The following is a 13,085-nucleotide window of genomic DNA, read 5'->3' on the forward strand; positions in this document are numbered from 1 at the left end:
TGAGAGGATCTTCATTTTCAAAATAAGTTCATAATATACTAAATATGGTTACAGTAGGAGGTGGCAAAGTTAATAAGGCATAGTTTGGACTTTGCCCTGAATTGTCTCAAAATTTATTATGCCCTGGTCTATTAAAAAAAATTATCTTCAAAAGCATTAAAATCAGAAAAAGAACTACTAAAATATCAGTATTCTGTATGCATTGACATCAAAATATCCTAGTCTGTCACTTTGTAAATCCCATAGAAATATTTCCATTTCAACAACAACAGTGGAAGCAAAAAATTGAATAAGATATATTTATTGTCATAGTTCCAAAGAAAAAAATGTATTTCAAACTTGTATTTACAATTTTGGCAAAATTAGAGGCAAGGAAAAGTTGTTTTAGGATTAAACAAAATAGGCCAAGGACTTACTAAGTAATTAAAATTAATCTGCTTTGATATGGTGAATGTAATAACATAGTTAAGATCATGGAAACAAAATTACCATTTACAAACTTTTCTATGAAATCTTCCTCTAATTCATGTTTCTTTCATCTGTTATTCAGACTGTCCTTCTAGCTGAGTTATTACAGCAGTCATCAAATCTCCTTCTTCATATTCCTTTCACATAAATGAGTTCACAATATTATTTACTAAAATCAAAATAAATAGGCTTTCTTACTTCTTTGAAAAGTATACGTACTTAAGTGGAGGACATACAAAACCTTAATAAAAACAAGATAATTATAAATTGAAAACATGATTCATCCACAGAAATAATGACCACGATAATACAACAGTAATACAGCCCAGCATTGGCTTACCAGCTATGTGCCAGGCACCCTTCTTGCCCTGGGCTTAATGACACAGGCAGAAATAAGTTCTAAATAGTGGTACAAGGAATGCAGGGGGAGGCACAGGGAATGTTCCAGGAAGCAAGTGCCATTTGAGCTGTTTCTTGACAGATAAGAACAAAAGTGATTAAGAAATAGGAATTATTCATTCACTTCAGTAGCTTATAACTATTTTTCACGTACATTATTTCACCAAGTGTGCAGATAGGCAAGAAGTTGTCTTCCCACTGCTTCACTTCCATGACTTTTAGTTACAGTTTCAAGCACCACCTCTGAGAAGATACACCAGGGTTCAAATCCTGGTTATGCTATATGCAAACTTTGTACCCTTGGGAAAATGCCAACTTCACCCTGACAAGGCTCATTTTCCTCATATTTCATTAGGGATAATAATTCCATCTCACAGAGTTATGAAGAGTAAATGAAATAGTATATGTAGAGTACTGGGTACTATGCTTCACACATAATAAGTGTTCAACAGTACATCATAGCTCTTACTATTTTTCTTTCTTTCTTTTTTAAACATTATTATTATAAATCCAAGGTTCAGAGAAAGTGTTATGAACCACATAGATAATAGCTACTTCTGTTAAATCCTAAACTGCCTTATACTAATTGTCAGTGTTTTAATTTTTCTACCGTAACATTTTGTGATTCCATTTGGAGGCTATTCTGCTAGATCAAATTAACCTGCAATGATTGACAGATATCCAGCTCAGCCCCTTGCCTTTCTTTCAGTCCATCTGTTCCTTCATCAAGTGCATTGTGAGTTAGGGATAAATATACAGCACCTCTTAGTTATTTGTGACTTGAAACCTGAGCTCCATTTCTCTGTTCTTCCTCATGGCCTTATAGTCTTATGGATGTACCCCACACAGCTATGAGAATGTTGGGACCAAACTGTAAATCCCTGCCTCGGTTAGAGCCAGCATTTGTCCACTGAACCTAGGATGATTTGGCATAATATACATACGTGTGATTTTGTGTGAGTCCCTCTTCAGTCTTGAGAATCCCGTTTCATCGAGTTGTTTTGGTGGGAAAGAAAGTGTGCTGGTGCAGGGAACACATGTGAAGCAACGAGGGAGGAAGGCATTGCCTGTTTAGTAATTCAGATCAGCAAAGTCATCCTCAAGTGATGACCTGTTCATCCTTTTTTTATGGAAAGCAGTGACTGTTCTTCTTTCTTGGTTTTGATGTTTAAGTCCCTTGAAAGATTCAGATTTTATGTATTTATTTATTTATTTTTTAAGTTCTTAAAAAATTTATTGACTTATGTGGCCTATGTTACATAATAAAAACAACTCTTTACAGTTTTCATAGAAAGTCACCGTGTATATTTGGCTCGAAGTTTCTCTAGTGTTTTCTTATGGAATTCTTTGGCCCTTGCTCTACTTTGGGCACCCACATCTTGCTCTTTAGCATTCTCTTCCTTTTGCTGTTTCACTTCAACGGATTCATTGTATATTCTTAGAGCCCTGTGGTGTGTGAAGGCTTGCGCAGTCCGTCTTGTCTTCAGGAAGTGGCACCCTAACTTTATTCATAACCTTTAGGCAACTCACAGGTGAACCTACAGAAAGTTTCTCCTTAACTATTTTGATTGAAGACTTTTCAGTGGTATGAGTTTTCTTCTTTATTTCTTCTTGTCTCTGGGAGGATCTCTCGATAAACTTTTTTTTTCTCTTTACAAATGCTTCTTGTAAGCTCTCTGGGATAGCTGTAGGCTTTGGAAGGGTTTCTGCAGACACTGTCTTCTCCATAGAATGTTCTGGTACACCTGGATAGTCTGAGGTTTCTGTTTCTGAAGCAAAAGGTAGAAATTCACTCACCTGAATATAGTTACTTGGTTCATACTGTCCCTTTTCTTCTAGGATTAAGTTAGCAAAATCGGTTTCAGATTATATTTATTTTTAAATTTTTCTGTGCTTATGTTACTGACACTCTTTGAGGGGTTGGGACTCTAACAAGGGTTCTCTTGCCCAGTATTGCTTATGCCAATAGAAGGAGGCCCAGTTCAGTTTAGCAGAGAAGTTTTATTCTTTGATCAAGGAATGGAGAGGTGGGAGCTCATGTTCTAATGGCACCTACTCTCCAAAATGGGTATTGGGAGACTTTTCAGGGCCAGGAGGGCAGGAGCAGTGACAAGAGGGTCAGAATTTCCTACAAAGGGACAGGGGTTTCCAGGAAAGGCTGGTGCTTGTGCAGCCTCTCAGATTCCTTTGCACAGGGCAGATTGTGCCTGCAAGGTGCTTCTATTCCTCACCCCAACCACACCACATGAATCTTAGCAAGATAATGTATTGCAATTAGGGCTTAATAAGCTTAAAGTCAGGTCAGAGAACTGGCTTGTCATCTTGCACCTGGTTCTGGCCAGTTCTGTGGTTTGGCTTTTCAAGCCACTTATCAGCATCCTGCCTGAGTTTCCTGTAAGCAAACACAGCTGTAGAGCAACTGCAGAAAAAAAAGAGAAAGGAAAAAAAAAAAAATTTCGTTAGGGCATTGTAAAAGGACAAGGGAAGGCAATGTGAAAGGGAGAGAGGCTCATATTTTGGTGACACCTGTTTTCTTTTCTTTCCTTTTTTTTTTTTAGCTTTAGTTTACTTCACTGGAACAAATTCCAATTCCCAGCTGTAAATGCAAGACAGAATTCTGCACTGAACTCTTTAATGCAGGAACGGGTTTCATGGTAGATGGCGGAATGGAGAACTTATGAAAAAAGTAAGGTTACACTTTCTCCCTGGAGAACTGCCAATTTGGTATATTTCAGCAGTTATGGAAATGCCTACTTTTGTGATACCCTGCAGCATGAATTAGTAACACTATTCATACTTAGAGTATAATGGGTGGCCTAAGTTCTCCCTAAAGCATTGTTTTTATTTGACCATAACTATTAGCACTGAGAGTCATTGCCTGTTAGAAATAAAGAACAAACAGACCCATTCTTATTTCCATAATTCCCAATATTCCATATTCAAGGTCACGAGATTTGTTTCCAGGTCATTAGTGTGCTATAGAAATAATTTTTAGTAGACCCTATTATTGTTGCTATAACCACACAGAGTAGTAGCTCTAGGATATAGGTGGTAAATACTCTATAAGGAAAGCATAACTGATAATCAGAAAGTTGCTTGGGGTACCTGAATTCAGAGCTCATAGGGTTGGATCATCTTGAGGGATCTTTCATTAAACTATAGGATAACTTGAGAAATTATTCTTGACACATGATAGAATGTGCCTTTCTTATGCTGTAACACTGTTTTCTGCTAGATATAATGTATCTGTATCTATAAACATATACAGCCATTGACTCATGAGTCCTCATAATTATCTTCAAAGATGGGTATTAACATAATCCCCTTTTATAACAGCCTATCAAATGTGATGCAGCATCAATTTAACTACAGGTTTTTTTCATGAGCAGCAAAGTTGTAAAACTACCACTGAAAATATGCACATTGGTTAAAAGTTACATTCTGATTTCAAAAACATTAAGATGTAAAACAAATGTAGACTTCAGAATCAAGGCTATATATTATGTTATACCAATTTTAAAAAAAGAGTTTTAAATAGGTTAAATGAAGATGATATTCTTCTCACAAAGCAGAGCAGTTGAGGAATTTGCCCTGAATCTTCTCAGTAGAACCTGACAGAACCAACACTGGGATCCTGGTGCATCTCCAAGCTGGGTCAGACCACAAAGGCTGCTCTAGGATTGAGGAAGTTTGAGAAGGGTAATTTAGACTCAGTTGAGGTTACATCTATTTGGTTTTAGTTGTCAGCCAACTAAAGAGTTCGGGTAAGCTGAAAATTGTCCCCCAAAAGATTACTGTGTCCTAAATTCTGTAATCTGTGAACATTATCTCATGACAAGAAAAAAGACCTTTGTGGATGTGATTAAATCACAGATTTTGAGATGGAGAGATTAAACTGGATTACCTGAGTGGGACTAAACACAATCACATGTATCTTTATAAACAGGAGGAAGAAGGAGATTTGACTACAAACACAGTTGAGAACATGGTACAAAGATGGAACAGAGAGAGTTTTGAAGATGTGGCCTTGAAGATTCAGATGGTATGGCCACAAGCCAAGAAGTGCTGGTAGCCACCAGAAACTGGAAGATGCAATGAATGGATTCTCCCATAGAGCCTCTGGAGGAAATGTGGCCTGCCAAACCCTTGATTTTGGCTTCCAGAACTGTGAGAGTGGATTTCCATTGTTTTAAGTCACCAAGATTGTGGTAATTTATTACAACAGTCACAAAAATAACTAATACTCAAGTAATGCAAAATATAGACATAGTATTAAGAATCTATGACAGTACAGACCTAGCTCCATGTTGCTTTCCTTTTTATTCATGGAAGTGCACCTCTAGATGGCTGTTCTTGGCAACCCAAGTGATATGATAATCTGACAAGCTCAGGCAATATCCAAAGTTCATGTTCTTCTCTCTATTGTGTTGATAATTTTTAGGTAACCTGCAGTTAAGAAGATGAAACAGAATGTCAATAGGAAAATCAATGGTGAAATAGGGGTTTTATTTATTTTCATTACAGAAATAAAGTTACATCAAAATATACTATGACCTTGGTAGTCCATCTTGTATGTTAGTCTTTTAGGATTTCCAGACCTATTTCCAAGGTGGTGGTGGGGATTCCCCACACCTCCAATAAGCAGTTATCAGGTAACAGTAGAGTGTCTAAGAATTCAACTCAATTCTGACATTTTCTATCCAGAGTCCAGGCTATTACCTGTGCTTCTGACCAACTGGCTACAGATTGGAGGTTCCAATGACCTCCTTCAATTAATTTACTAGAGTGGCTCACAGAACTCAGGAAAATATTTACTTACATTTATTAGTTTATTAAAAATGTGATAAAGGATAGGAATCAACAGCCAAATGGAGAGATACATAGAGCAAGGTCATGAACAAAGGAGCTTCTGACCTCATGTTGCTTGAGGCCCAACTTGGTGGCATGTGGAAGCATTCTGATTTCCCAAGCAGAATGCTCTGAAAAGCTGCTTTTTTGGATTTTTATGGGGGATTCATGACATAGTCGTGATTGACTAAGTAATTGGCCATTGGCTGATTCAACCTCCAGCCCCTTTCTTTCCTCAGAGGTTAGGAGGCGGGACTGAAAATTCCAACACTCTACACAGTTGGTCCTCCTGGTAATCAGCCCTTGCCCTTGGGTGGAGTCCCAAAGCAACCTTCATTTAACAAGACACCCATTTCACTTTTGTGCCTCTGAAGTGTTTTCAGCAACTGTGGATGAAGACCAAATATATCTAGGAAATGTATTTTGCTTATCTGAATGATCAAATGTATATTTCTTATAAATCATTGAATCATACCTAGCAAGGAGGTTGCTTCAGTATGGGTGAAGAAGGTTGAGGCAAGCTAGGTCTGATGTGGAGTTACCATGAGTGAGCTACAACTACTTAATTCTATGTATAGTTGTATAAGAAAAGAATTGTAGAAGCTCACTGATATGTATGAAATGTCTTTTCCTATATGCCCTCTTCTCCTGATCCTATTTTACCCTGAACATCATACATTAATATTACTCCAAATATTTTTGTCAAAAGTAATCATTTAGTTCATATCTCTGGAGCAACTTTGTCCAATTCTTATATGAGACAGTCTGGTTATAATATAAAATATCAAAGGATGAGAATTTTCTTAGATTTTTAGAACTGAGGATATACTCTTGGTGAACTTAACTGGAAATGAGTGTCTTCCCAGTGTCCAGCATCAAGCTGATGGTGAAGCACTGTAGTAAGGAATGTTAGGTATAAAGACAGACATGAGCAGCCAGGGAAGGGGAAGATAAGGTTCAAGGAAAAAAGAATTTTCCAAACTCGAAATCAAATTAAAACCACAATGAGATATCCCCTCACACCAGTAAGGATGGCCACCATCCAAAAGACAAGGAACAACAAATGCTGGCAAGGATGCGGAGAAAGGGGAACCCTCCTACACTGTTGGTGGGAATGTAAATTAGTTCAACCATTGTGGAAAGCAGTATGGAGGTTCCTCAAAATGCTCAAAATAGAAATACCATTTGACCCAGGAATTCCACTTCTAGGAATTTACCCTAAGAATGCAGCAGCCCAGTTTGAAAAAGACAGATGCACCCCTATGTTTATCGCAGCACTATTTACAATAGCCAAGAAATGGAAGCAATCTAAGTGTCCATCAGTAGATGAATGGATAGAGAAGATGTGGTACATACACACAACGGAATATTACTCAGCATAAAAAGAAAAGAAATTCTACCATTTGCAGCACCACAGATGGAGCTAGAGGGTTTTATGCTCAGTGAAATAAGCCAGGCAGAGAAAGACAAGTACCAAATGATTTCCCTTATCTGTGGAGTATAACAACAAAGCAAAAATAAAGGAACAAAACAGCAGCAGACTCACAGACTACAAGAAGGGACTACCGGTTACCAAAAGGGAGGGGTGAGGAAGGGGAGGTGGGGAAGGAGTGAGAAGGGGATTAAAGGGCATTCTAATTAGCAATCACAATATAGTTAGGCCACGGGGAAGGCAGTACAGCACAGAAAAGACAGACAATTAATGACTTTATAGCATCTTACTACTCTGATAGACAGTGACTGCAGTGGGGGCTGGAGTGAGGACTTGATAACATGGGTGAATGTTGAAACCACAATGTTGTTCATGTGAAACCTTCGTAAGATTGTATATCAATGATACTTTAATGAAAACAAACAAACAAACAAACAAACAAAGCAAATAAACTGCCTAAACTCTGCCCAGGTAAAGGGTCCCACGTGAAGAAAACAAATGCTTTGTGGGAAGATAACTTCTTGCCTACCAGGACCAGGCCAGACTGGTCCCAACCAGGTCCCAATGCAGGTGCAGATGAACAAAACCAAACCACCCAAAACGGCACCTCCTCATAATCTCTTTATAATAAAATTGTGGTTTTTGTCCTCCCCGTGGCTTTTCTGTGTGCATTTTTGGTAAAAGACAAGGGCACCAAGAAGAATGGGTGTTTGTACCTAGAGTTGTCAATCAAATGACCTCACCCTGTCAATCAAAAGAAGTGCCTCTGGCTAGTAATGATAAACAGACCCTCTGCTAAAAGTCAGGGCCTTTGTCTACCTTGACTCTGGCCTGCTCCTCCGTTGAAATGTAATCAAATAAAACTTTCACTCAGCCTCTCTATTGTGTCTCTGTTAATTCTTTCTTGCTGCAGGAACAAGGACCAATCGAACTCAACCCATAACACTATAGTTCCATGAACTCTTGATTCTGAGGGGAAGAAAAGTGATAATAGGATCATCAGCTACCAATATCTCTGTCTTCCCTGAGATGCCTACAGGCAACCTTACTATCAGCTCCATTTCTCCAGGTAACCTGAATAAGTCTCCATTCTCTGACAACTAAGTGAGCTTTAACCACAAATACTGTAATACTTCAATGCAGAATGGATACTATTTAAAATGTATTTAGAAATAAAAATAAGTAGGATATAATTTATAATTAAATAAAATTTCATATAAAAATGTAAATGATTTAGTCCATGCTTCAACACCTTTACAAATCAAGAAAAACTACTGCATGACAAATAGTAATTACAGATATATATTAGAATAGTGACTTTTGGAACTCTATGCATACTACATTTTAGAGAATTCAATAAAAATGTGTTGAAATTATAGGTCATTTGTGTTATATTTTCTGACAAAGAAAAATTGATGCCAGTCAACTTCACAAGATATTTTTCCAAAAGATGAAATGCCCCAAGGTATTTTTCCTTTATTGAACTGTTTAATAATGCCTGACATATTACATAGTCTATTAAAAAAGATAATTTTACATTCTTTTGAAATTTTTACATTAGCAAGTCCTCAAGCAGAGAAAACTTAATTGGAAATATTTTCCTCACTAAGAGTTTTCTATGTCTCAATATTGAAAGATCAAGCTCAAGGCAATAGTAATTTGTGTTCTCAAGTTAGCTCTTATTTTGATATCAGAACTATTTTGTGTCTAGAGCAAGATTTTTGTCAAGATCTGGAGGTTAAGGTATAAGAATTCTTAATGTAATTTTTGCAAAATATGTAGGCTGAACCTGACCAACTCTTTTAGTTATTTATTGAAACACTAAGATTAAGCTTTCTTGTTCAAGAATAAAATTTAGAAGGATAATACATTTAAAAAAAGAACACAGATCCCAATGACTAATCAAGTTGAGACATTCTTAATGAAAATATGTACATAATTGTTTAAATGAGAAAAGCAGCTTGTAGCCTGGTGGTTAAGGCCCAGGTCTTTGGAGTCAGACTGCCAGATCCTCTGTCAATGACAAGCTACATGGCCTTTGTTTAGTAACTTCATTTCTCTGTGCCTTGGTCTTCTCTTTGTCCAATGAAGATGGTGATAGTGAAGGCAGTCATGTTACAGGGTTGGTCTGAGGATTATTTGAGGCAGTCTATGAGAAGCATTAGTACTGTGCCTGACACTTAGTGGGCACTTATATGCCTCATGTAAGAGAACACTGGAGATATAAGATCTGTCTAAGAATCATAAAAAGGAAAAAGACTTTACTCCACCAAAGTATGAGTGCACAAAAAAGGGACATTGAATATCAAATGAATGGAAAAGATAAACCACATGTTTTCACTGCTATATTCTTTGGTGTCTATTGACAATTCTGTTAGACTAGAGGAAAAGGCATCTCCTTACCTAAAGAGAATTCTCTTTTCTTACTTTTATTTGCTGCCTGGGAGTAACCACCTTTACTGAAGTGTAATATTTCAGACATGTAATATTTCATACACTGGAGACAGATGTTAAAATATCATTTCTATATCATGGAATTAATTTATATACTGCAATTGAGAATATGGTGAAATCTGTGAACCATATGCAGGGTTAATTATTTTTGTACTTTGTGTAGAATTATTTATAAATACAGATGAACAAAAAGCCTTCCTGAAAACATGGACTATATTGTGTTCACTTTTATGTTCTTAGCACTCTAGCAATGCCAGATGAACACTTGATGAGTAAGTAAATAAGTGTGTGCTTCAGGGACTGTATGATATCTCAAAGCCAGCTTCATTCCTTTACCCCCACGGCCTGTATCTCATGCAAATAAAATCAGGCTAAATGGGACATGACTGATTGCTTTGAATATGAAAAGAAGGCAAGATAAGTACATGAGTGTTGATAGAATTAGTTCTGTATTTTGCCAAGGTAATGGGAAACAGTGAGAGTTGAGTGTTTCTAAGATAATTTCACATTAGCCAAATAACCCATGATCATTAATTTCGCTCTCTTGGTTGCATTCCCTGGTCACAGCTAAACCACCTGGATGCACTGGGAAACTGGGCATTACAGGGAGGAGATGTGCCTGTGAGCCACATCTGCATGTGAGTATCACATGCAGAATACTCATTAGATTTGTTCTACAGAAAATAATTTCCACCCCATTTCTTGAAACATAAAAATTGAACAAAGTAATTCCTTTAATGGTGTATTTGAAAAGATGAAAGCTAATCACCTAATGTGTTTTTTACTTGATTTGTGAATAGTTTTCACATATTAACTCACTCTAATTTTTTTTCCAAAGCTTCTAAAATGCTTTTTGGTAATATGTCTCTAATTGCAGATATTCTCTAGGGCAAATGACTTCATGAAATAATTCTGGAAGTACAAAATAATTTATAAGAGTTTTTTGACTTAAAAAAAAAGTGTTCTATTCTTTGAATGAGAAAAAAACAAACGTAACTCCAACCCTGTACAGTCTTCCAGGTCAGTATGATAACCTGCCGGTAAGGAAGGACTCACATATTGTTCTCTTCAAAGTTCCTGTTAGAAGCTCTAAAATGGCAAAGAAATGCAATACCATTTAAAACCAAAGATAAAAAATCGGGATATGCAGCATAAAAAAGAGGGACAGAAGTACAGTTGCAGGCTGCTAACTTTGGATTAACTGGGAAACACAAACTAAAACTAAACACTAAAAATACTATCTAAGGAAATAATTACAGACTTTAGAGAGCTATGAAGGTCTAGTGTGAGCTGACCAATGTGCTCACTAACAACGGAAAGGCGGAAGGAAAAAATCTCAGCTTAACAAATACTCCATCTGTTTGAAAACTTTGGGGCGCAAGTAAGGAGGCCAGACTTAAGGAGCTAAGATTCCAGAGGAAAATGAACCCACTGGGATGAGTTTGGCACTCATTACCACTTTTCCTTCAAAGTATTTATTGCATCATAAGCTCCATGGTTAGAGATGAGTACAAGTCAAGCAGAAAGTGGTTTTTTGTTAAAGGTGAGGAAAGTGAAGAGAGCTTTTAGCAATCTTAATCTTGTGGGCTTTTGAACAAAAATAAGTTCAAAATGGACAAGGCAACAAAAAAATGAGGTGTAAATAACCGAGAAAGAAATGCAAAAAAGTGAGCCCAATCCCGTGAGCTGCTTTTCCCTTTCAGATGTTTGGTGCTTTCCTAACTAGTCCAGTCTAAAAGGAGGCAGAAATGCTGAGCAGGAAGTGGCTGCTGAGAGGTTGAGAATGTCCCCCTGTGCTGGGAAAGAAAGCAGCTGTCTTAAGTAATCTGGTAAGATAGTATTTTCCTAGCTACTGTAGGGTAAATCCAGAAAGAACCACATACAAACAGTCTGTAAATTGTTTTCTTACGGGGGTAGGAATTAGTAATTTTGAAATTGCATTCCATATGTATCATTGAACAAGTACATATATATCTTGTAGATAAATGACAGCCAAGTCGTCTATTCCAATAAGGCAGCACCAAATTGAAAATGGTTAGGAGTACTCCACTGACAGGAGCTCAAAGAGAGGTTTTTAAAGAAAAGAGCAGAAGCAAAGCAAGGAAATTATTCAATTCATTATAGCCTAAGCTGTTGCCTTAAGTGGGAAGTCCTAGTTGGTTGATTGTTCCTAAATTTCATTTTCTCAGGTTTGACTCTGGTTTGTTTTGGTTTGCTTAAGCAGCCTACCAAGGTATTAGAGCCATCCCAGTCTAATGGCCTTCTTGATTAATTATTTTAACAACAAATCTATGTTGTGACATATAGATGGCTTAAAACAACCCAAATTTATTACCTTATCGTTCTGTAGTTCAGAAGATCACTACCTGTATTATTGAGCCAATACCAGGGTATCAGTAGGCATTCCTTTCTGGAGGCACAAGGGAAGAATCAATTTCCTTGCCTTTTCCAGCTTGTAGAGACCTCTCTCTGGTCCTTGCACGTAGTCCCCTACATTTCAGAACCAGCGATGGGCAACATCAAATCTTCCTCATGCTGCCATCTTTCTTCATCAGCAGCCAAGAAAGATCTGCTTTTGAGGACACATGTGATTATACTGGACCTACCTGTATAATCTAGGATAATTTCCCCACTTCAAGTTCCTTAACCTTAATTACATATGCAATGTTCTTTTTGTCATATAAACTAACATATTCATCAGTTCTGAGGATTATTGTATAGAGATCTGCATATCTGTCAATATAGGCTTTATATTTTTGGAGGCTATATTGTTATCTGCATATACTTGCATATAGAATCAGACTTTAAAAAATCTGGTGAAATTAAACTTGTCTCATCATATAACTGATTTTATTGCCACTAATGTTATTTGCTTTGACACCTAGTTTGTCCCATGTTGAAACAGCATAACACCAAGTAATCAATGAGTGCAGACAGGAAGCAAATCCTAGTAGTGATGGAAAAATGTTTGAAATAAAATGGGGAATAAATCTTAGAAAGCAGAACACTCCTAGAAAGATTTGAGGAAAAAATGAAGGTAATAATAATGAAATATATGACAGAAGAAAGATTTTCTAATTAAGATAAACATACAAACCAACAACAACCTTGAGACTGGACACTGCAAGAATTTTCCATATCCTCCCCACAAAATGGATTATCTTTGAAATTTAAAAACAATAAAAGACCAAGACCAAAATAGGTAGCCAGGTGGCAGAAGTCAGTCTGACTAAATTTTCCTGTGTGGTGCTAAATATCAGAAAATGCAAAGTTGAGAGAAAGTTTACAATGTTATAATCCTATATTCAGTCAAGTTTTCACTCACTTGTGAAGAGAACAGAGAGACACTTCCCAAAATACAGCTGTTTTAGAAATCTTGCCTCAATCAGGAGTGATTCCTTTTGTTTTCTATGTCTTCCTTAGCTACTTAATTTTGTTTTTTTATCTATTATTACTTATTTTTTTTATTAATATACACTTGATA

At 36.8% G+C, this 13,085-nt stretch overlaps 1 long non-coding RNA gene across 1 annotated transcript; it reads right to left on the reverse strand.

Moving 5' to 3' along the window:
* Positions 1-320: 320 nt before the first annotated feature.
* On the reverse strand, positions 321-12,148 carry LOC140849387 (uncharacterized). Its single transcript, XR_012131132.1, has 3 exons — positions 11,937-12,148; positions 5,164-5,313; positions 321-3,286 (listed from the first exon to the last, which is right to left on the reverse strand). It is a non-coding gene; the product is annotated as an uncharacterized lncRNA (long non-coding RNA).
* Positions 12,149-13,085: the final 937 nt, after the last annotated feature.

Source organism: Manis javanica, chromosome 5 (assembly GCF_040802235.1).
Source record: "Manis javanica isolate MJ-LG chromosome 5, MJ_LKY, whole genome shotgun sequence".
Classification (NCBI taxonomy): Eukaryota; Metazoa; Chordata; class Mammalia; order Pholidota; family Manidae; genus Manis; species Manis javanica.